Below are 26,222 nucleotides of genomic sequence, written 5' to 3' on the forward strand. Positions count from 1 at the left end.
AGATAAAATCAAGTGGCAAACTTGAAGATCAGTTTAGTTTCATATGTTATAATCAGCATTTTAACTCATTTTAATTGTCCAAAGTTAGCAGTCCAATAGTCTGATTGTCCAATGGTTCAATAGGTTCATATATAAATTAGATATATATAATATTCAAATTACTTAATACGTATCGTGACCCGTGTACCGGTCTCGGTGTCGATCACAACTCAAGGTATATATATATTTTGGAATCAACTCCAACCCTGTATAGCCAACTCCCACCTTCACATATAAAGTGTCTACGGTTGTTCCGAAATATATATATAGATGGGTCGATATGATAAGTCGAAACCTTGCATACGTGTCCCGTTATTTATAGTGCGTAAAAGTAAATAACAGAAATTAAATGACGATAAATAAAATTGCGAGAATGTAAATTGCGATAATATAAATGTTAATCAGTTAGCTGGGAACAGTTAGCCGGAACAGTTAGCGTGTAATCCTATCACAATTTCAATTAATTAATTCGTTTGTTTCTAACAAATTTTATTCTGTCCAATGTTTTCTTCATTATGCCACTTGTTGGATTCTGATAGGTCAAAATCCAAATATGAAATTTAAATGAAAATGGTTATTCTGTGGTGAACGGATACGTATATCGATAGTTGTAAGTAGGATAGTAAAAGATCGTTGAATCAGATTCGAAGAATGCACAGTGTAACTTATGAATGTGAATTCTAAATATTCCTCGGGTACTACCCACCCGTTAAAATATTTTCATCATTAACAGTTTGCACAAAAGAATTTTTAATTACAATCTTTATGAAAATATACTTGCATATATATTTCCTTCGGATGTAATCATAGATTTAATGAGTCAATAAGATATTAAACTCATTTGATTTATCATTAGCACTTGATTACATGATCTCTAAAACATTAGAGATTACATAATTGCCATGTCGAACGAAGTATAATGAGGTAGAACAATACGTAGAACGAAATTAATCGATGTAGAACGATATGTAGAACGAAGATCATACTCGAAATACAGATGATAATATTGAGGCGTGTAATGTTGATATTCGAGATACAAATTGTGATATTGAGAGTTATGGCGCGGTTATGGTTTAGGGATGATAAGGGTATTGTCGACGTCGATGATGGTGGTACTGATTATGCTGCTGGTGCTGCTGCTGGTGTTCGTAACCTTAGCACCAGGTTCTCCAAAGTCGACACACGAGCGTGTAGTTCATTAACTTCTTCTAGTACTACGGAATGATTGACGGTTGAAGCGAGTGAATGATTAAGATTCGAATATAGAATAATATATAACCGTGACGGGATTCTCGGAAGGAGGGGAAAGAAAATGGTTTTCCCTGAACAGGTTCGCCGATAAGCACTTCAGGTTGAAAAGGGCAATTTGGTGGATGGAAGAGATCTTCGATGTGAAACGATTTTTCGGATGTCGGATGATATTCTAGCTATATAGAATATCTATGTATAATACCAAGGATTTCGTAAACTACAGAGGAATTTACGGCATATGACAGGCAAGTCTACAGATACACTAGGATATGAATTTTTATCTATACACTATCGATGCACTAAATACAGTAAGACGTGTCTAGACTTAAGAATACTAAGCAGGCAATTCCTAAGGATGATAAGCAGATGATTTCCGACTAGAAATGATAAGCAAAACTTTTGACAGGCAAACACGGTCAAAGTCCAGACTCACTAATGTATCCTAACAACTACCAGTTAGACACACTAATGGGAGACCTGGTTCGCTAAGACCAACGCTCTGATACCAACTTTAACGACCGGTCCTAATCCTCCCGGACGTAGTCCTCAACAGTTGGTTCCATAGCGATGATCGTGTCCAAATAATATCTTTAACATGAGCAAATGCACAGCGGAAGACTTAAATTGTACCTGAGAATAAACATGCTTTAAAAAGTCAACATAAAGTTGGTGAGATATATAGGTTTGATGCTAGCAGCGTTATAACAATGGACTACAAGATTTCATATGTAAACATTTTAATAAAAATATTCTAAGTGGTTGAGCACTTGGTAACCATACTTAACATTTAATCACGTCGCATATTCCCTTTATTATGAAATCTTACTACACCGTACCAAGTGTAGTCACAAAACGAAGTACTGTGCAACCGTTGAATACTGGTCGTCCAGTCCGGTTGGGGTTGTCGGGCCCGATAGATCTATCAACAGGATTCGCGTTTACAATACCGCTGTAAATAATAATTACCAAGCTACAGGGAAGTATGCCAGTGGTACAACTCAACGTAGAATATATTTTTCAGTTACTTGTGTCCATAACGTAAAACATAAAATACATGTATTCTCATCCCAAAATATTTAGAGTTTAAAAGTGGGACTATATACTCACCTAATGTATTTTGTAGTAAAAATACATATAACATCATTGAACACGTATAGAGTTGGCCTCGGATTCATGAACCTATATTATTTATATATTTATTAATATCAAATAGTAATCGAACAAGTTTATATATAATATTATTAATAATATATTTGTTATTTTATACGTTATGTAGATACATTTATACCTAATCTATACTTTTTATATAACTAACGCTTAAATTTTAATATAGTTATAATAAAAATTATAATAATTCGAATAATATTAATAATGATAATTTCAATAAATAAAATGATAATTAAAAATACTTTTGTTAATAATAATTATTTTGAAAATGATAATTTAGCAGTAATACTTAGTAATAATATAAATAATAATGTTAATAGTAATGATAATCCTAACAATCGTTTTATTATTAGTAAGTATAGTATTTATATTAATAATAATAATAATAATAATAATAATAATAATAATAATAATAATAATAATAATAATAATAATAATAATGAAGAAATATTTGTGTATACCCTTAAAGCTTTGTCAAAAAAAAAAAGAAATGTCTCAGACAAGACTCGAACCCGTGACCTCTCGAAATCCAACAACACCTTAAACCATTCCACCATTCTCATTTTTCTGTTATGATTTGCAACCCGTATTTATTTATGTATTTTCTATCTCGTTCCAGTCTAACCATGGCCCAACAAACAAATAAAGCTCTCGGCCCAAATGAAGAATACAGCCCAACATAAAAACTGAATCATAACCGGCCCAAATCTTGTTTTAATTTAGATCGTATAAGGGTTTAGTTGAGTAATATGAACGGCAGGAAAAATTAAAAATACACGCTGGTATTCCTCATCTTGCCTCTTCATCTAATCTCATTATCATAACCGTAATCGTCTAAATATCATGTTTTCATCATCACCTTTATGATCGTCTTCATCATTAATAATTTCGTTATCATAATCATAACCGTCCTCATTCTCAATCATAATTATAATCATGATTTATCATTTTATCAACCCTTCATCATAACTATATCATCATCCTAATCTACCAGATAATCTTCTCAGAAGCCAACTATTTGTAGTAATATAATAGAAGTAGAAAACGGACTGTCTGATTTGGTTAAGAATCAACCCAGAGACAGGGACGGACTATATGCCATCCCAACAACAAGAAATTTCGGCCCAACGAGCAAAGGAAATCCGGCCCATCACAATCTAGACTCGGCCCATGCTATGATATTTAGAATTCGAAAACAAAAAGGAAGTGGGAACGTGTTGTAGCACCACTAGGCTCCACCATCAATTAACTTTAATCATTTTGTTCTTTTATAACCATGTTACTATCATTCATTAACTTTACACTCATATTTATATAATCATTGTGTAAGTAGAAACAAGGAAATGGAGACAAGAAAGAAAAAAAAAAAAGATCGCATCAGTAGCAGTAATTCACGAGTGCCTACTATGGTTACATGATAATAAGGTGGGGGTTGTTTAAATGGTGAAAGTGACGGTTGTGATGATGATACCGGTGGTTGCTATGGTTGTCGATGAAGTGAAGACAGAAAAGTGGAAGTAGGTTTTGAAGTGGTATCTTGATGACGGGTTAATGAAAAAAAAAAGGTAATTTATCAAGTTGAGGGTTCAAGTGTAACGACTGACGAAGGTGATGAAGGTGGTTGGGTGACGGGTTTTGGGAAGGAGAAAGAAAATAGAAGTAGTGATTAAAAGGTGACGGTGGTGTCGTGAAGGTGTTGGGTTTAATGAAGGTGGCTGTGGAATGAGGTTAGAGGCGATTCGTAATTTGATAAGTTCAATCTTTAAAACATAACGATTTGTTTCAGGAACAAAACGGTTTTCATTTGTGATGAATGCCTGAGCTCGACAAGAAGAAAGAACAAGATAAAGAAACGCAGGTGGTGGTGTTGATTGTATGAAGATTGGTGGCGATTTGAGATCTCGTTAGAAACAGAAAACGTAACTATTAAGATGGTGATGGTGGTGAATCGTTGTGGTGATGAAGGGTTGTAGGATGGCCGTGATGTGTTGGAGATGATGGAGGTGAGTTGGTGGTGTTGTCCGATGAGTGTGAAGGTGGTTGTTCATCGTTGTAGGAGGCGATGGTTAGTTGTAATTGATTGTTGATATTGTAGGTGAATTCGTGGATGCGTATGTAAGTATCAGATGATACTCAATTGATTAATATAGATGGTTAAGTGCCAACACAAAATCACGAGAGTAATAGGATGGTAGAACAAAACAAAAATTAAAAGTCTGATAAGGATAGGGATTATACGTTTTTATCAATCTGTTTCCATATTATACGGAGTAAATAATATCTGGTATGGTAAAAAGAAAATTCTAACGCGTTCATATGTATTTATATATATATATATATATATATATATATATTTTTTTTTTAAAAACATATATTAATTATAATAACTAAATTATTAATAATAACAGAGTTAATAGTATGAATATTGAAATAATACAATAAAAATAATGGTAGTCATAATTTTATTAATTAAAAATGATAGATACAGTTTATAATAATAATAATAATAATAATAATAATAATAATAATAATAATAATAATAATAGAAATAATAATATTACCATAATGATAATACATCCAATAATACTAATAATACTAATAATTTTATTAATAATACTAATACTAATAGTATTAATAATTATAATAAAGATAATCTTAAAATAATATTGATAATATTATTAATGATAATAATAATGGTTTTAGTGATAATAATGTCTAATGACAATACAAGTATTCATTAAAGTATAATAAGTTACATGTTTCAAATTTCATATCTATATGTCCTATTAAAATAGTATCATTCATAATACAGATGTAAATGTTAATATTAATATCTATTTTAGTAATTATAATGAAAGTAATAACAATTTCATTACATAGCTATATTTATTAATTATATATTTCTGTTTACAATTAAAAGTTCGTGAATCGTCGAGAGCAGTCGAAGGTCAAAAGGGTAACTAATTATCCAGATATAGATTTTAGACTTTCTAGACTCAATATTAGGGTTTTTGCTTATCGTGTCGGAAACATATAGAGATTAGGGTTTAAATTTGATCGGAAATATCCGGGTCGTTACATAACTACTATTAAAAACTAACTAAAAGTTTGAAAATATGAAATGAATTACAAATTGAGTGTGTGTTGAAATGGATGGAGAAAGCCCTTTAAATAGACTTGAAATTTGGGTGCAAACGGCTGGCAGGCCGTTTGGCAAGCCGTTTGCAGGGCCCGTTTGCCAGGTTTGCCCGTTTAAGGTGCCCGTTTGCTCTGACCGTTTAGCATGCCGTTTGGAAGGCCGTTTGGCAAGCCGTTTGGCTTGCTGATTTGCTGGATCGTAACTTGATTTCTTGTCTTTCACCGTTTTCGCTCTAGATTCTTCGTTTTAGCTCCGTTTTACTTGATTCTTTTTGCATCGCCTTCGTAATTACTTAATCTACAAAATCAACCGAAAAGGCGATAATTTTGCCGACAAAGTTTAAATCTTTTATTGTTCTAGGGCTCAATATTGGGGATAAAAATGTGACTTTTTGACCGATATCAACGCCGTGCACATCTGACTCTGAACGTGTGCACATCCAACTCCATGTGTGCTCATTCGAATCCGAACATGTGCACATCTGATGATCTGAACGCATGCACATCTGATTGTGTGGATTTAAGTGTCTCAATTAAAAGACCCGTTTATACAAATCGTGATGCAAAAGTGATCAATAACATTTTTTATTCCCGATCTTCAAATGATCACCGTCTTCAACATCTTTTTCGTAATGTTCATCTTCTTCGTAAGCATCACGTGACCGTCATCAAAATCGTCGATCTTTTTCTTTTATATGCGATTCAATTCATGAGACGTAATAAAAACTGCTTCGTTTGATTGGATTACGAGATTTTGTTGATTTTCATTGATCAAATCATGATCATCTTCACGTATCTCAGCCATTTAGAATAAATGAATAATAAAAAAACCGTTAAAAAATTTGTGTGTCTAATAAAAGGTTAGAAAACGAAATAGATTTGTAGCAGATCATAAAATGGTTAGATGTGAGATTGGTGTGATGATGATGGCGTATTTTTTTGTTGGGTGGTTACTACACTTCTAAATTCCTGAAATGTAACTGATCATTAAAATCTGAATATATATGTTAATTCTTGAAATGTAGTATGTTTAATTTGAATAAGTTGAATCAGTTGTAATTGTTGAATTTTTAATTTTAGTAAATCATGTAATTTTTAATTTGAATTTGTGTAAATTTATATTTATTTTTATATAGTAACTCAAACAGATGTTTTAATCAAAGTTGTATTCAACTTGAGCTTTAATGATTAAAGCTGTATTCAACAGATGCTTTAATTATTAAAGTTGTATTCAGCATATGCTTTAATTCAAACAACTGTATTCTAACAGATGCTTTAATTCAAACAGCTGTATTCTACATCTATAAATACAACCCCCTCTCATTTCTCATCAAATCACACCTCATATAGCTAACATTCCATTTCAAAATGAGTCAAATGTCTGTTGTGCTACAGGTTAACTTCTGTGGTGAATTCGACCGTGAGGTCAAGAATTACTCCGGTGGTAAACAGAGGGAGTGTTGTTTGAACGTCTGCAATTATCAGTTGTCCGATCTGCTTGAATTTCTTAAAGAAGACATACCTGTTGAACACAAACATGTATGATTTTTCAAGGAGTCTGACATTCCAGCCACTCTTCTTCAAGATGAAGAAGACTTGAATACTCTTGTTGGTCGAGCAGTGACCCGCAATGAAAAAATCAAGGTGTATATCGAATTCCGGGATGAGAGCGAATACGTTGTGCATTCTGATGAAGAGGACTATGTACCCTCCGGGCCACAATACAACACGGATGACAAGGATGATTCGAATGATTTCTAAATATTTAGTTTAATTATCGTTGTGAATGTGTTAAATGTTAGTTTAAAAAAAATGTAAGCGTGTTTGTGTTTTAATAAAAGTGATGTTAAAAAAAAATTACTCTGCTATAATTAGTAATAATAATAATAATAATAATAATAATAATAATAATAATAATAATAATAATAATCCAAACCGTAATGAAAAACAAATTTAAAATGTGGAACCAATTTAACCCATCACACAACTATCACGTCATACCACTACAAACTTCATCACGCCATCACATTTGTCAAATCAGCACTATACTCCGCAAAAACACTTCATCACGCTCCTTCACCCCGTCACCATTATTTATGGTCTAAAAGAGATTTTACCAAAGTGATTTTGTAGGTTCTTATTAATCTACATATCTACGTCTACGCTATCTATTAAATGTGTAAATTAATTATCTTATCGTTATGCTGGGTTGACACACATTTAAATAGTTATATGATGATGTGTTAACATTAGGTTAAATGTGATGATGTCACGTACTTTGTAAATATAACTCTTTTATTATCAGTTTTAAATTTTAATTTTTAATATTTAATTTTTATCATTTAATTTAATTTAATTGTAAAAATATAGTACAAAAGAAGTTTCATCTAATTAATATGTTTGTATACTAGTATCGTTGTTTCATTTTTTATACACGTTAACGGATTGGTCAAGCATGACAAAAGTTGCCCACAATGTATTTAATTTCCTACAAATCTCATTAATCTACCATTATTATTTTACTCACATTTCTTGTGGAGTAGTTACTTCAAATATTAAATTTTTCTGAAAGGCAACAGTCAGGATCGAATACTCTAATTTGTCACGCATGCACGCACGCACTTTCGGGAAGAAATCCGAATCGTATTGCAGGAACCCGATCCTTAAACCATCCCGAGGGGCAGGCGGACCGGGTTTGAATCTTGAATGATCCGGGAATTTTTTTTTTTGAAAGACAACAGTCGGCATCGAATACTCTCATTTGCCACGCACGTACGCACTTTTAGGAGGAAAACCGAAACACATTACATGAACCCGACCCTTAAACCATCTCGAGGGGAGCTCTATATTTCAGAAAAATTGATTAATAGGATGGGCCGAGCGAGGCTCGAACCCATGACCTAACTCTCGCCCCAACACACAAGGTCTTGGGAATACCGTTGAAGCGAAACTTCGTTGGTCAGTTACTTCAATTTTAGTTGAATTATATATATATATATATATATATATATATATATATATATATATATATATATATATATATATATATATATTACACTAATAAGAAAGTGCTAATTGAGTGATATCTCCAATTCAAATTAGATCCTAGCCATCCATCAAGATACCATCCTTAAATCTCATCCCTCCATCACCCCTCATCTCCACAATCACGTCATAAGTCTTTAGGGAACAGTTAAAAGATCAAAAATACCCCTACGGCAAAAAAACTACACGGAACAAAGCTGTGAATTTATGGGTTCAAACAAAAAACGATTCATTCATTCAATCATGTATACGATTCACTCAAACAAATTAGCTTTCGAAATGGGCTATGTCTGTTAAAAGACAAATCACTTAATCCTAATTATTCTTATAATTTGTAACAGGTTATGTAGCATAAGAATGTTTCAGTGTTAATATTGATATTAAATTGTTGACGTTTTTTTAAATTTAAATGCATCTTTGGGATGCACTCATAAATTATGGCAATGTGATCGATATGTTAACGTATGTTGTGGGAACCTAGGAGCAGGATTGTAGTTACGCAGAGGACAAATATTACATTTTTAAGCAAAATTTTAATTATTTCATGATATTTATACAGTGGAGAGATATCTCATAAATGTCAGGAAGTGACTGTTATGCAAGATGAGCTTGAGCAGACAATACCGCAAGGTGAAATATGGTCATGACGAAAATCGCTCAACTAGGGAAATCATACGGTTTCAATTGTAAGGTAACCCTAAATCTATTGATAAAATAGTCATGTATTGCTCATCTTTAGTGTTTTGATTATGTTTCAAAATCATACGGTTTTGAAACTAACTGAGGAAAAGAAAGTGAAGGTAAGCAAAAACATATGTTAGAATGTTACAACACTTCATGCCTTTGGTATTGTTTATGCAAGGTAACCTTTTAAACTGCTAAAAGTAAGAGTGACAAGTTGGATAATGGGTTTAGTTATTCGGATAATGAGTTCAAAGCTTAAAAGTGTTATATTATTCAGTAGCTCAGTTTGGCATGAATATTTAGGTGTTAAATATGAAGTCAAACTGTTGGAAAATTACGGTCTCACTAATTCCCACCACCCAGTCCAACAATAATAGTAAAGAAATAAGAACAATACACAACACAAGATTTAACGTGGAAACTCCAAAACAGGAGAAAAACCACCGGCCCCCAAAGAGAGAAATACACTATATCACAAATTGTTACAATGATATAGACGACTCTCTTAAGCCAACTACACTCTCCAAAATATTTAACTAATACAACTCTCAAACAAGGGTAAGAAAGAAATAAATAATCAAATACTTAAAGTGTATTGATTGGTGCAATTTGGAAGTAATCCCATAAGCTCCTTTTATAACCAAAGAGATTACTTCCCACTCTTCCCATCCACCGATGTGGGACTAAGCAGAAAACATTTCTTCTACTAGCCAAAAAATCAAACCAACAAATCTCCACCTTTTGGATAGAAGAAGATAACCATGCTTCCACATTGCAAGGATAACCGATGTAGACGCTTCCTCGACGACAACTTCAAGATCCTCATCTTCATGTCGTTGACATTATCTCCCAAGAGACAAAACTTGCATCTTCATCGAACATTGTCAAGACCCGACAATCATTGTCATAACAGACAATCATAACCCTTAACAGAATTATCATACTCCACCATAAAGAGTATAACACTTAGAATATCACATTCCAAGCATTTCACATCGACACATGTTGTATACCCAGCTGAACTATTATGGTGCAACTTCCTGTTTGGCTTTACCTGGAAGTTTCATCAGCTACAGCATTTATTTCCACCACACAACCTGCATCAACGCCAAACCAATGCCTATGTGCAATTTGTGGAACCGCTAACGAACATCCCTTTCCATGGTGGCGCGGACACACCATGAGGATGACGTGACTTCAGAGGAATTCATCACTCTCCGTAACAACGGAGACAATGTTAGCGTCTTTGGAGCCATTTGTCGGATTAGCTCTACCGAGACAATTAACCCTTACATGTCCAGTCTTCCCGCACCTCCAGCATACCAGATTCTTCCCAGAGTTTCTCTTTCGCCTATCCGAACACAACATTATCGTATCTCCTGATGACGAGACCCCGTTACCTTCCAGTCTTTTCTCCTCGGATAGGAGCTTGCTAGTAACGTCTTCAAGCTTCAGAGTTTTCTTCCCATACATCAAAATAGGTTTCATGTGTTCATAAGACGATGACAAAGATAATATCAACCTCAAAGCTTTATCTTCATCATCCGTTTTAACTCCAATAGCCTCCAGTTCTGAAACAATACCATTCAGAATGCTCAGATGATCTGAAATCTTAGAACCCCCATCCATACGTAAAGTATGAAACTGTTCCTTAAGACACAACTGGTTTGAGATGCTCTTGCCCTGGTACAACTGCTCCAACTTATCCCAAAGTTCCTTAGCCGTTGATAACCCGTGCACATTTGCAAGCACGTTCTTTGCAAGACACAAACGAATCGCACTCGCCGCCCTCAAATCCATATCATCACATTCTTCTTCATCGAACTTACTGCTAGAATCACTGCCGGGAACAATGGTGGGTTTACCTTTCAATGCCTTGTGTAACCCAGACTGAATCAACACATCCTTGACTTAAACCTGCCATAAGCCAAAATTGATCATCCCATCAAATTTCTCTACATCAAACCTCATTGGACTGAACTTCGACATCGTATCTGTATCCTATAAACAACACTTTCTCTTATTTTACTCACGGTTCAAATAGCCAAAAGATGTAGCAGGTAGCCAGGACCCTTTAAATCGGAAATCCACAACTCGCCACTAACAAATTCAACTATTACTACGAATCAGAAAAAATATTGTCTAACCAGATACCCTATACGATCAATAGAACTCGTTTCTGATGTGGACGATCCACTCCCGTGGCAACCACAGAGCATACTCGGACTCCTATAACAAAGACCCCCGTCAAACCTGACGCTCTAATACCAGTTGTTGGGAAATTACGGTCTCACTAATTCCCACCACCCAGCCCAACAATAATAGTAAAGAAATAAGAACAATACACAACACAAGATTTAACGTGGAAACTCCAAAACAGGAGAAAAACCACCGGCCCCCAAAGAGAGAAATACACTATATTAAAAATTGTTACAATGATATAGACAACTCTCTTAAGCCAACTACACTCTCCAAAATATTTAACTTATACAACTCTCAAACAAGGGTAAGAAAGAAAGAAATAATCAAATACTTAAAGTGTATTGATTGGTGCAATTTGGAAGTAATCCCATAAGCTCCTTTTATAACCAAAGAGATTACTTCCCACTCTTTCCATCCACCGATGTGGGACTAAGCAAAAAACATTTCTTCTACTAGCCAAAAAATCAAACCAACACAAACTGCATATGGTAACAATGTTATAGAAGTTATTCGATCATTACCTTAATGGACCAAATTAGATGTGATTGTGCTACATATTTAAAAATCGGGTTTGTTCATGTCTTTGTAATTTGTTGGGTGTTGAGGTGTTAAAATGGGTAGGTTAAGGTTGGGTAATGGGTAAATTATCTTTAGATTTTAGACATCACATGTACTTCCTTTTACTAGGATATCATGGCTAGGCTGGAATAATAAGTGGGGATATGTTGGTATCTATGGGAAGAAATGTTCGGTAAATCAAGTTTGTACGGGCGAAAGTAATATCATGTGGTCCATTATGACGCATTCACTTAAAAAGATGTCAATTTGGGTTATGGTTAATCAAGTAAGAGGAGTAATGTTTTAAAACTAGCTTGAACTACTTGTGTCAGATTGGGTTTTTAGTGTCAAATGGGATGACAAAATTCTTTATATATATAAAATTTTTATTAATGACTGAATTTTGATTAATTTTGTCCAGTTTTATGACTATTCTTGATGATTTAATCTCATCCATCCATTATCCCTAATCTAACAAATCACGTGATATGTGATGGTTACTGACCTAAATTCTCGTTTGTACCCCTATCCATCCAAAACAACTCGGAACAAATTAGGGAAAATAGGGGTTCAAGCAATATCACTCTGTATTCATCATCATCATCATCAAACGGGAAAATTAAAGGAAATTAGGGGTTTTTGGAAGAGAACTCATTCGCAAGTTCAATCAGAATGATCAAAGTTAATAATACGCTCTCAACATCGCTGTGACACATCTAATGCGCGTTTTCTATAACCGTCATAAAAGGTACGTTCATCGTTCATTGTTATTTCGATTGATTCAACAGTTCTGTAGAATAATTGTTTGATAAATACGGTTCATCATCCAATTATCGAAAGAAAATTGATTTTCTTAAACATCAAAGCGTTAGGGTTTGATATCCCTTTGCATTTACGGTTTTAGGTAAGTCGATCAATCTTGATGTATCAGGTTAAAATGTTTTTTGATGAATAGCGTTTCGTAAATCAATTGATTACACGGTTACGTGATTTAGTAAGGTTTCATTGATTTACACCTGTTATGTGTGTTGCTGTTGTTTGACAGATAATAGTGTTCTATAAAATTTATGCTTACTGTGATCTGTTTGTTAATAGCATTCTATAAAATTTATGCTTAATGTGATCTTTTTGTTACACAGGCAGCCACCTATATGAGAGAAGCTGCTGCAGCAAGTCGTTGACCAGATTCAGTCATCTACTTATACAAAAATCACGTTTCTTCTGGTACAATAATACTCTTATGTGTGTTAGAAATTGCTTATTAAATCTAAATACCTTAGTTTGCGGGTGGTTTGGATCTAAAATTTCTAATATTAGCTCATTAATTGGAAGGGTGATAATTTATATCCAACATGAGTACCGACCTGTAAGGCACATCCGGAAATCTTTGCACCTACTCTACTTACAAGCTTTGCCTTTTTCTTAGTAATTTTAGGATGTTGCAGCAACCAAGAAGTAGTAAGTATTCCATGTTCTATGATGAGTTATAGCAGTCATGTGATCATCATCAGTCACTTTGATGCATTTCGGTTGTTATATGGGATTCTGGACCAGTTTTGGTTATACACCTCATAAAATATCTACTTAGCGTTTTATATACGATGCATTATGTTAATATGTACTCCGTATCTATCTATACGTATATTGTGCTCATTTGAGTTACTAACAACAACAAATTATGGTGTTAGTTTGAAGTGATAAAGTTTTAATTTTATTAATGATTGGAATTTGTTAGATGACTTTCTCACCCTACTGCAGATATGGTGGAAAGGTCAAAAGTTCGATATTTTGGGCAAGTTAGTTTTCTACACACAAGTTATTCTATGTGAATATCACATCTGTATTGGACATTTTGACCATTCATAGAAAATATTTTTTTGTACTTTCACAAATCTTATTATTCATGTGACTTGCCTCTAGAGATGTTGATGAAATGATGGTCGAACGTCTGGGTTCTATATTTATGCCACATGGCCTGGGACACCTCGTGGGACTCCATACATATGATCTTGGTGGCTACCTAAAGGTCCATACAAAGCTACTACTATTTATTGTTTATTTAGTTTGATAAATATTAGTTATCACTTATTTAACGATATCAGCTGTGAATATTATACAGGGAGCTGAAACACACAAAGGATCGGGGTTAAGGGTCCCTGTGCACGAGTAGAAATCTCATGGATGGGATGGTTAGTGTTATCATTTTTTGTCACATTCTTTACTGGTGTTGATATACATTAACCGCTATGGAGGAGGTTTTTCCTGTGTAAGCTACTATTGCTTCGTACTATTTTATTATTTGATCCTCTCATGTTTAAATGGCACCCATCTAAATACAAATTAGAGAAGTCCAATAATGAGGAGCAAGCTGATGGTATAACACATGTTGATAAAAATTAAATTTGCAGTTCGTGCTACGGTGCTAAAGCAACTTCATGTTTGTAGCATTGATCGTAAATTTCAGCAATTAGAATTTTGTGTAAGCTATTTCTCTTCACACTATTTTTTTTATTTGATGTTAAAACACCACCCATTGAAATTAGGGATAGTGACCCACCTTTGTACTACTCAAGTTTACCCAAGATTTCATATTAAACATGAAATAGAAGGTTGTCTATCTATGTAGGAACTGAACTCCAATGCACCCTTTGGTTGTAAGGTGTCAAATTCGACTCATTTGTTTTAAAGTGGGAAGATTTTCGTATCAGTTATCTTAGTATTCATGTTTAGGCATTAGCCTTTTTTATGTGTTAGGGTTTTAGCCTGTTTTCTTTAGATGTATGTATTTATTTGTGAGGGTTTTAGCTTTTTGCTATGTGAAGTTATCTGTATTGATATTATCATATTGCTTTTAATTTATTATTCTTCCTTTAGTCCGTGATTAATTTTTCTAAAAAGGTGTTCTTTAATCAAATATTTTATTTCGCTGATACTGTTGATGCAAATGGCAATTGTATCCCTTTTTAATTGGTATGTCTTAGTTAAAAATCCTTCATGGCAAATTCAACTTACATGTTTTTTATCTGTTAGATATTGGGTATCAATGTATCATAAACATGTATAGGCAAATAGTGATGTGCCCAAATATGGGGTTACAACAGATGGTGATCCTCAGTAACATTATGATGGTTGTTTGTAACACTAACGGGAATAGTTTGTTGTTCTCGCGACCATCAAGATGATGGTAATGTTTTTTTATGTAAGCATTCCAAATATAAAGTTTGTGTAACTTGGCCACTTGGGTCCTTAACTGATTTTCTGATAAAAGTCCACTCTGTTTTTTATGTAAACAAACATGCAAGGTAACTGTAACTATAGAGCATTTGTTAGAAGCGAAGGTGGCTAGCATAAGGCAATGTTTTGATTTGATGGATACATTCACACATATGTAATAATATATTGTAGTTGATTCATAACTATAGAGCATTTGTTAGAAGCGAAGGTGGCTAGCATAAGGCAATGTTTTGATTTGATGGACACATTCACACATATGTAATAATATATTGTAGTTGATTCATAATGAGATGAAAATATGCTAATGATATTATTCTAATTTCATTTGTTACAAGCTAAATATCAACGAATGTTTGCTTCAATGGTATCATGCCTCAGTGTGGAAGGGTCCGCGATTAGAAGCAAGCCGGGTTCAATTCATGGGGGCGGAAGGTTTTCTCTCCAATTTAAAAGCGATTAGTTGTCAACCAACCCAGGTCCCGCGATTAGTTGCCAAGCAACCCGGGTAGAAGTTTCCTTCTAGCGTGTGTGGTTGCAAATGATGAGGGTCGTTGAAATAAATGATCTGCTGATAAAAATTCGTCATTCAAATTTTTTTTTTTTTTTACAAGCTAAATATATATTATGAACTTTTTTGCTTTATAGATTATTCTTAAGTGTCGATCTTTTCTTATTTTACCTACATTTTTCATGATAAACTTATTATTTGGAATTGTACCATGTTATTGCGTTGTTTACAGGCTTTTAACATTGGATGGTAGATGACGTTGTGCATAAGGTACATGCTGAACTAGCTCTCATCTGTATGCACTTCCGTTTTCTAGAGACGGTGTGGCTTCCAGAGCTAAAATGAATCAACAACGGTCTCGCTGGTTTACAGCAGCTGCTAAAGACGCCTCTGAAGCAGTGAGATTTCTTCTTTTATTTGTTGATTAAATCACAATCCTGGTTGGCAGTATACAAAGGTCGATTGACGCTTTTTCACCATGTAATTTCTTTTGCTGTATAAACATGTCATTTGGGTTATGTTTTAATTTGAAAAGGTTTAATTTAAAAAATGTTCAGTTAAATAGGCAATAAAAAGATTTGATTTTAGATGATGTGGAGATCTTGATTTTTAAAGATGTAATGACCAATGTACTTTAACTAAATTGATGTAGTAAAAACATTACCATCACTATATAAAATATAATGATTCTTAAAAGTCACTCGTGATTAAATTCTAGAAAACCCTGCGAATTCGCGGGTCTTCAGCTAGTATATATATATATACACACACGTAAAATATAAATAAAAAATATTTATTAATCTCTGGAAACTCAAACTATCTAATTTTCTAAAGTATACTGTTGAAAAACCTTTAAAATCTTAAAAGGTTATAAAGTTTTAGTTTAACCTTTGAAATGTTTAACAAAATGAATAAACTTTGTGTTTAACAGTCGACGTAAGTTAAAAAAAAAAAACAATTCTAAAGTGGGATATCTATTCATTATTTTATTATTATTTTTTTTTTGTAAGCAAGGAAACCCTTCTATGAACGAGCACATTGGCTCCCCTATAGAAGGTAAAACCTCGGGTAATCAAGTCCCCCGAGCGCGAGACCTGGTACCGGGTGAATTGCGCATTATGCGCACCCTCTTGTCACACTCCCTTTTGAACAATTTGACAGAGCCAAGGGTTGAACCCGGGTGGTGTGCTTCATTGGACAACTCGGTGGCCACTCAGGCAAGCCTGAGTGGTTTATTTTTTTTCTTATTTTGGCTAAAATAACGATAATATTAGAACAAAGTTTTTTTCATAAATAGATGAAAAAGACGAACAAAGATACAATCAAAATAGAAACGCCGCAAAATTCGGAATTGGTAAACGATCCTTATCGCTAACTAAAGAGCAAAAGCTAACTAAACCCGCGCCTTAAACAACCGAATCACTAAAACGATGCCGAAACACGATAAAAAACAAGAACCAAAACAATAAATCAAATCTAACTAAAAAATGATAAACAACACCAAAATAACAATCCGATTACAAATTACCCGACATTTTTGATATATGGTGTATGAGCTATGCATTTTACGGAGTATTACATTTACTTTTTACTCACTATTAAATATTTTACTACATTACAAATAACATTTTTGTATATGCAAATAACATTTTGTAGATAGTATATCTTAAGGACCACAAATTTAACATAGATATAATTACGTTTTTGTTATGAAATTAAAAGTCAAGCAAGTGGGTGTTAGCTTTATCTCTTTACTATTTACATATTGAAAATATGGGTATTGTACAGTATATCTTATGCACTATAAATATGCATCAAATGGGAGTGTAAGAGATGCACCAATATCATATATCAATTTCATATATATATAATATATATTCTTCTCATATACTCTCTTTGCTCCTCTTATAATTTTATTAGTATTCTTAATCAAGAATCAAACCACTAAAGGTAGTTATAAGCCTACTGAATTATAACATCAAACCACTAAAGGTAGTTATAAGCCTACTGAATTATAACACGTTATCAGCACGAAGTGCTCCGTATAATCAAGGTTTTATCTAAGCAATCACAAGTCACTAATCAAGGTAAAAAAGAAAAAATTCTTTAACGATATCTTCTATTATTTATTAGTAAGGTAAATATTATTATCATCATAACTAACATTTATATTTATGTTATTTAAGTTATATATGGTCGGTTATACCACCTGAATTATATTTCTGTAATCTAACTTTTATTAACTTCACTAACATTTATATTTATGTTATTTAAGTTATATATGGTCGGTTATACCGCCTGAATTATATTTCTGTAATCTAACTCTTATTAACTTCACTAACATTTATATTTATGTTATCTAACATTTATATGCAATTAATCATTATTTATTTCATGCATACTAATGTTTATTCTTAAATTTATTATTTATGCATAATATGTTTATTCTCTTAATCTTAGTATTTATACTAAACGTATTTATACTAAATGTATTTTATAGTAATCATATTTATACTAATAAAATTCTTTTATTCAAATTATTATTAATATAACGAGTACATAACAGTCGTTAACGTCAACTAACGACGTTACAACGGTCATATATACATAACGGTTGTTAACGTCAACTGACGACGTTACAACGACTATATTTTTCAAATATAAAATAAACATCTTCGTTTTCACATTTTCACAAATCAATCTTCATTTTCTCAGATTACCACTCTTAAAAAGTTTTGGTAAAGATGATTCACACAAGGATGATTTTTCCTATTGTATTGGTCATATTAACTATCATCATTGTTGCTAATATACCACCGGGTGAACCTATATTCTATCATGCCCTTGTGGTTTTATTATTTGTAATCATACCATTATTATGTTGTTTGCTACTTATGAATTTAAAATGATTCTAATTTCATGTTATTAGAAATTGATCATGATTATGATTTATGTTGTTCATCTTTCTGAAAATAGAAAATGTCAAACTTATCAAAGCTTGAGTTTGATGCCCTAGACGTATCGGGAACAAACTACACATCATGGGTCATGGATGTAGAAATAAATCTTGGATCATTGGGTATTCTAGAAACTTTAAGAGAAAACAATACTTGTTCTGATCAAGATAAATTAAAATCAATTGCTTTTATTCACAAACGTATTGATATCACCTTAAAACATATGTATCTCACTATCAAAGGTCCACATGTTTTATGGGAAAGTATTAAGAGTAGATTCGATAATCAAAAGGAAATATTACTCCCAGCTGCGAGGAAAGAATGGAGAAATCTAAGGTTCCAAGATTTTAAAAAGGTAAGTGAATACAGCTCGTCCATGTTCAAGATCCGTTCAAAGCTTCAATTCTGTGGTCAAGAAATAAGTGATGCTGATATGATGGAGAAAACTTTCTACACAATGCATTCTGCAAATATAACTATACAAGAAAATTTGAGATTGTAGAATTACAAAACGTTTTCCAAACTTCAAACTTATCTCTTAGTTGCAGAAGTGAATAAAGAATTACTGATGAAGAATCAAGAATCTCGTCCTACGGGTGCGCAAGCATTTTCTGAAGCTAATGCTATTAACAATAATAATAATAATAATAATAAAATGCACATGGACGAGGACGTGGGCGAGGTCGTGGTCATATTGGCCAAAATCATCATCATGGAAATTACCATAACAATAATAAAAATCATAACTATGTTCGAAATCACTCTTATGGTAATGGTCGTGGTGGTGGTCGTGGTCGTAATGGTTATGGTGGTCGTGGTCATGGATAAAGAAATAATAATCCACAAAATTATAAATTTCAACCACCATACAATCCCACAAATCATAATGTTGAAGGAAGCTCTTCAAAGAATATTGAAGATTCTTGTTATCGATGTGGTAAAATTGGCCATTGGTCTAAAAACTGTCGAACAAATCAATATTCTGTTAATCAATATCAGGAATCCCTAAAAGGAAAAGGAAAAGAGGCAAACCTTGTGGATGACCTGGATACAAAAATCGCTGAGCCAACAAGTGACTACTTTAATGAATAAATTTCCTATTATATGTCCATATCAAATAAATGGATGTAGATTTACGATCTATACCATATCTATTTTACTATATGTTTCCTTATTATGTACTTTCGTTTATAACATATTTTTGAATGTAATATATTGATGAATTATGTACTCATTATTTGTTTCTCATATTTTGAAGTTCATGATGTACATTACTGGAGTGCAAAATTAGTCAAATGGTGGGGATCTTTGTATTGCAGACAGTGGTACCACACATACTATACTCAAATCTAAAAAATATTTCACTGATTTTAAAGCAACAGAAGGAACGGTACATACTATATCAGGTTCCGCGAATTTAATAAAAGGAATGGGAAAGGCAAAATTCATGTTACCAAATGGTACAAATTTTCTGATAAAAAATGCCTTATTTTCTCCTATGTCAAAAAGAAATTTGTTAAGCTTCTCTGACATTTACCAAAATGGATATGATTATCAGTCGGTGACTACAGAAAATGATAAACACTTAAGTATCACTGAGAAGAATCATGTGATTTAAAAACTACCAAGACTTAGTTCTGGTTTACATTATACATATATAAATGTATCAGAAGCGCACATGGTAGTAAATGAAAAGGTATGTGATCCTGCAATGATCAATCTGTGGCATGAAATATTAGTCCACCCAGGATCAACAATGATGAAAAGAATAATTCAAAATACACATGGACATCCATTGACGGATCAAACGATCCCTTATGATGCACTTATTCCATGTACATCATGCTCACTTGGAAAATTGTGTAGTGACCCGTCCTAATCCATCTGGACGAATACATTACATATGGTTACATCGCGAGGTACTTGACCTCTAAATGATACATTTTACAAACATTGCATTCGTTTTTAAAAAACAAACGTTCATTACATCGAAAATTGACGACATGCATATCATTTCATAATATATCCAACTATAATTGACTTAGTAATAATATTGATGAACTCAAGACTTGAATGCAACGTCTTTTGAAATATGTCATGAATGACTCCAAGTAATATCTCTAGAATGAGCAAATGCACAGCGGAAGATTTCTTTCATACCTGAGAATAAACATGCTTTCAAGTGTCAACCAAAAGGTTGGTGAGTTCATAAGTTTATCGTAAACAATAAAATTCATCATTTTGATAGACCACAAGATTCAAATACAGTACACCTATCTCGTGTACGAAACCATTTTTCATAAATCTTAGTAACTGTACATATATCTCGTGTAGAAAAATATCATACACATAACCTGTGTATAAAATCATTCTCTCGATACATAACATTCACTTTTCATTCATTGCTTGGCTTGGTAACCGACCTTAACATATAATGCTCATCAATAATATCCCCAAAACAGAACATCTCGTCTGTATAATATATAAACCTCGAAGTACTAAACACCAAGCCCACTAGCTCTTCCGTCTAGTGAACATTCTGGGTGGGGATGTTAAACCCGGTAGCTACCTTTAGGATTCGCGTGAATTAGGGTCATACCCGATTCTAATTCTTAGGTTACCAAGCAATAATAATCAGGGGAAAAATATTCGCAACAATTAGTGGCAATTATCACGTCCAACTAATTCAATAATAATCCACAGAACTTCTGTCTGCATAATAATTCATTCGAGGAATGTTTTACTTATGTTTATCTCGTCAAACATTTATAAAAGCATTTCATGTATTTGCAGTTCAAAATATATTTCAAAAGCATTTAATAAAGCAGTTATAAAAACGGCGCATGTATTCTCAGTCCCAAAAATATAAAGAGTAAAAGGGAATCAAATGGACTCACTATACGATATTTTGTAGTAAAAATATGCATACGACGGAACTGAACAATGCAGGGTTGGCCTCGGATTCACGAACCTATATCATTTGTATATTCATTAATACATATAATCGTAATCGATTAAATATATATATAATTGTTGATAGAGTTAAGTTAAATATATTTTTATATGGGGATCACTTGTTTGTAATTAATAATTATGATAATACTAATATTAGTAATAATATTGATACTTTATAATATTGATAAAGGTGATAATAATAGTGTTAATAATGATATTAATAATGATAATAATATTAAATTGTATTAAAGTAACTATGATATTATTTATTATACTAATTCTTTTAAAACATACATTAATTAAGATCTTAATAATTTTCATAATATTATTTATATCTAAAATTTCTATATTTTTAATCTTAACAATATTATTAACTTGTATATTCATAGTTATAATAATCATAACTTTCGTGTTTAATTTATAAACTAATGACTATAGTTTCTTTTAATATTAATTTGTATTCATAATCATAATTTACATGTGTTCATATAATTATAAACAATCTCCTAATCTTTATCATAATACTTTTTATCATAAATTTACCTGTTTAGTATTCTTGAAATCCCAATATTATTACTAGCCAAAAATAACACAAATCATACTATAAATAATAATATTATTGATGATAATACTAAATGATGGTACTAATATGGTTAATAAATATAACTAACTTAATAATACTAATGATATAACATGTATTAATGTTAATAATAATAACAATTTACTTATCATAATAAATACATAATAATAGTAATAATAATTAGTATTAGCAAAAATAATAATAACAATAATAATAATAATAATAATAATAATAATAATAATAATAATAATAATAATAATAATAATAATAATAATAATAATAATAATAATAATAATAATAATAATAATAATAATTAACAATAATAAGAAAACTACCTCCTTTTGAGTAAAAAAAATAGTTGTCCTTGCTGAGATTCGAACTCACCACCACTAGTTAACCCACAACACCCCTTAACCAACTGTTCTGCCTAGCTTTTTCTGTTTTAAACTCGTTCTTAGATTATTTAACCCGAATTGTTTTTCAATTTCAAATCCTTCATCTTCTTCATACAATTTCCATCGACCAAAATCAATTTAATCAAAACAATCACCCTTTGTTCCTATACTAAAATAGAAAAATGACTTTAACTTTCGAATTTAAATTAATAGACTCATTAAAACATAAAAAATAAAAATAAATAAAAACAGAAAAAGAATGCTGATGTGCGACGGTATGAAGAAAAAAAAAGGAAATAATGATTTCGCGATTTGTACATTTTGAGACCTTGTTGTCTACATGAACTATCTTTCAAATGATCATTAGAATGTACAAGCATCATCAATTGAATCTGAGTTGCAACAGATTATTCCAATTTGTTTGAAGAAAATCGTTTGACTTTTTAAAACCATAACTTTGACCTCGAAATTAAACCTTGAATTCATGAATTAAGATTTGAAAATTTGTAGATAGCTGGAGTAAAGGATTACTAACACTTTTGCATTTCTCGATTTTTATAATTCATTCGAAATTGAATTTTTGTGAAAAAGGTGTCGACGAACAGGGAATCAAGTGGGTGTGTTATCTTTTTTTTTTCCTTTACGGCTAACAAGGATTGACAAAATATATCATGCTTGTGATTATCTGATACAGCAACTAGAATTGATTGAGGTTGGATTTTAGCTATAATGCTCGACAGGATTTTTAATCGGGTACTAGTAAATAAATAAAAAAATTAAAGTTCTGCTTTTTTTTCAATTATCTGTATGCTTGATTGAGATAGAAACGCTTTTGGAGATATACACAAAATTTATATACAGTTTAGTGATCTTATCCCTCTATTATTAATAATTAATAATTAATAATTATAATTTTATTAATAATACTCTAAATAAAAATAAAAATAATATTAATAATGATATTGTTCTTAACTAAAACAAATGATAAATATAATATTATTCATAATAAGAATTTGTATTATTTATAATAATAATGATAACCTAAAAATATAGTGATTTTTAGTGATAATGATAATAAAAATTCTAAAATAATAATTATAATTATAATGTAACAAATTTCATGTATCAATTTTATATCTATGTATTATCATTTTAATAATATTAATAATGCTGATATTAGTACTAATATTAATTTTTGTATTTTAATGAAAGTATATATAATAACCATATTTTAACTTGTAATTACCTATATTAATATTACTTTTTATTAGTTATGTAATATCCTAATGTATATTTAATAACATACATTGGATATTTAATATTCATATTCATATATATATAATAGTATACATACAATCAGAATTCTTTTGTATCACAATCATATATATATATATATATATATATATATATATATATATATATATATATATATATATATATATATATACATAGATATATATATACATACATAGATATATATATACATACATATATATATATATATATATATGTATATATATATATGTATGTATGCATATATATATATATATCTATATACTTTCATTGCTACATATTTAATTATATTTTAAGTATCAAGTAAGTAATATATTAATTATATATATTGAAACAAATAATTTCAGAGTATAACATTAAATACTTTATTAACATTGTCAAATTATGTAAATTCAATCTATTCTCTATAATTAAATAAACAGTTTTAAATAACAAGTTTAAGTTTTTCTTCATAATAATTAAATCACATGATAGTTCGTTATTATAATTAATTTATAATATATAATTATTTACATGTATAGTAATTTATATATATAAACATTTCTATTTACGATTATTGCTTCGTGAATCATCGGGCACAGTTAAAGGGCAAATGCATTCATGTACATTGTTCTAAAAGTTTTTGAGACTCTATATTACAGACTTTACTTATCGTGTTGGAATCATATAAAGATTAAGTTTAAATTTAGTCGAAAATTCCCGGGTCATCACAGTACCTACCCGTTAAAGAAATTTCGTCCCGAAATTTGAGTGAGGTGGTCATGGCTAACAATAAAAATGTTTTTCATGACGATTATAAGTTGATAAATAGAGTTTTATCGTCATTGAGTAATATGGATAAAACAATTCGATTACGCGAAGAGTATAAGTGAAGCTATCACAAAAGTGTGAAATGAGAAAACAATGTTTCGTCATATCCTTTGACGTAGATATGGTTGATTTCTAGAGTTCAAGGAATTTGGAGAAAATCTTTGTAATAAGATTTGATCCTTCGGTAATCAAATAAATTAGGATTCTCTTTAAATGCGATCATCTGTTTTAATTGCTTTGTCGAATATTTTACTATAAATCCATTCCCTTCGTTTCCTTTATATTTTGGAGTTTCATACTTTTGTTTTCTCTTCCCATCATTAAGTCAAACGAATACTGGTTCAGAATTTGTAGTTATGGAGTTTCGAATGAACATGACTAACGTTCTAAGAGGGAGATTGTAATGGCACGATCTTGATTGGTTAAATTACCAGCATTCAAGAGAAGAGATAGAATCATCAGGAAGATATGTTCCTGATGTGTTTAGAGATTAGGTAGAATGTAAGAGTCGTGTAAAATGGCACATGATGATGTTATGATCTGTGAATCATCACGTCCCATTAGAAACTCAGCATGACTTACTGTAATATAATCACATTGATCAAGTGTCATTATATTATACTAACTCATGCTTCAGTTCCCAACACTACTTCAGAAACATTCATATTTTAAATTTGAGGGTTTACATAATATAGAAACTAAAACAGTTTCCTTTTATAATATAATACAGATAGCGCGGAGAGATAATTAATATCGGACGAGAATATTTATGAAGATATCTTCAGAAATATTGAGGATATTAATAAAGGAAGATACGATGATATCTTAGAATTTCTAATATCGATGGATGATGAAGAAAATTTGTCCGCAAGAGTTTAGAGTCAGAAGTAAGGTATTCGTTAATGACTTCAGCAGGCACTGAATCATTTGAATTCTTTGAGGACAGGTTTAGTCTTTGTGATTTGTCCACAGCCTCCTTCATGGTTTTCTTAATCCGTTTTCCAGTTCCAACTTTTCTGAGCTTTGCAAACACACTTATTCTTTATCTTTATACCTTCGACTGTTAAGGTCGTGTACAGTTTTTGCTGCTGTATTCAGCTTTTTTAGAATTTGGAGTATTGATTTGTAGACTGGGTGCTTTTCAGAATTTCAGAATGAAAGATCATAATTCTAAGAGCTAAATGTTATACATATAACTGTTGATGTAGATATGCTGTGAGTTTTCAAAGTACTGATTGCTGATCCCCGGTTGTTGATATGACAATTCTCGTTACAAGGTGTAGATGAGTATATGATAGGATTTTTAATGAAGAATATAATGATTTTTCGGAATGTCAAAGATTAATGAAGTTACTGGTAAGTTTACTGTTAATGTAGTGGAATATAAAAGTTTTTCCGATAATGAT

General features: G+C 31.6%; 1 long non-coding RNA gene across 4 annotated transcripts; it reads left to right on the plus strand.

Annotated features, from left to right (window-relative positions):
- The first annotated feature begins 12,621 nt into the window (after positions 1-12,621).
- On the plus strand, positions 12,622-16,405 carry LOC139899531 (uncharacterized). 4 transcript variants are annotated; one of them, XR_011777545.1, is made up of 5 exons: positions 12,622-12,832; positions 13,224-13,308; positions 13,843-13,880; positions 14,005-14,110; positions 14,204-16,405. It is a non-coding gene; the product is annotated as an uncharacterized lncRNA (long non-coding RNA). The 4 variants fall into 4 exon arrangements; XR_011777544.1 differs by having other exon boundaries at positions 13,224-14,110; positions 14,204-15,823; positions 16,059-16,405; XR_011777546.1 differs by having other exon boundaries at positions 13,224-14,110; positions 14,204-14,350; positions 14,493-16,405.
- Positions 16,406-26,222: the final 9,817 nt, after the last annotated feature.

This window comes from Rutidosis leptorrhynchoides, chromosome 3, assembly GCF_046630445.1.
Source record: "Rutidosis leptorrhynchoides isolate AG116_Rl617_1_P2 chromosome 3, CSIRO_AGI_Rlap_v1, whole genome shotgun sequence".
NCBI lineage: Eukaryota > Viridiplantae > Streptophyta > Magnoliopsida > Asterales > Asteraceae > Rutidosis > Rutidosis leptorrhynchoides.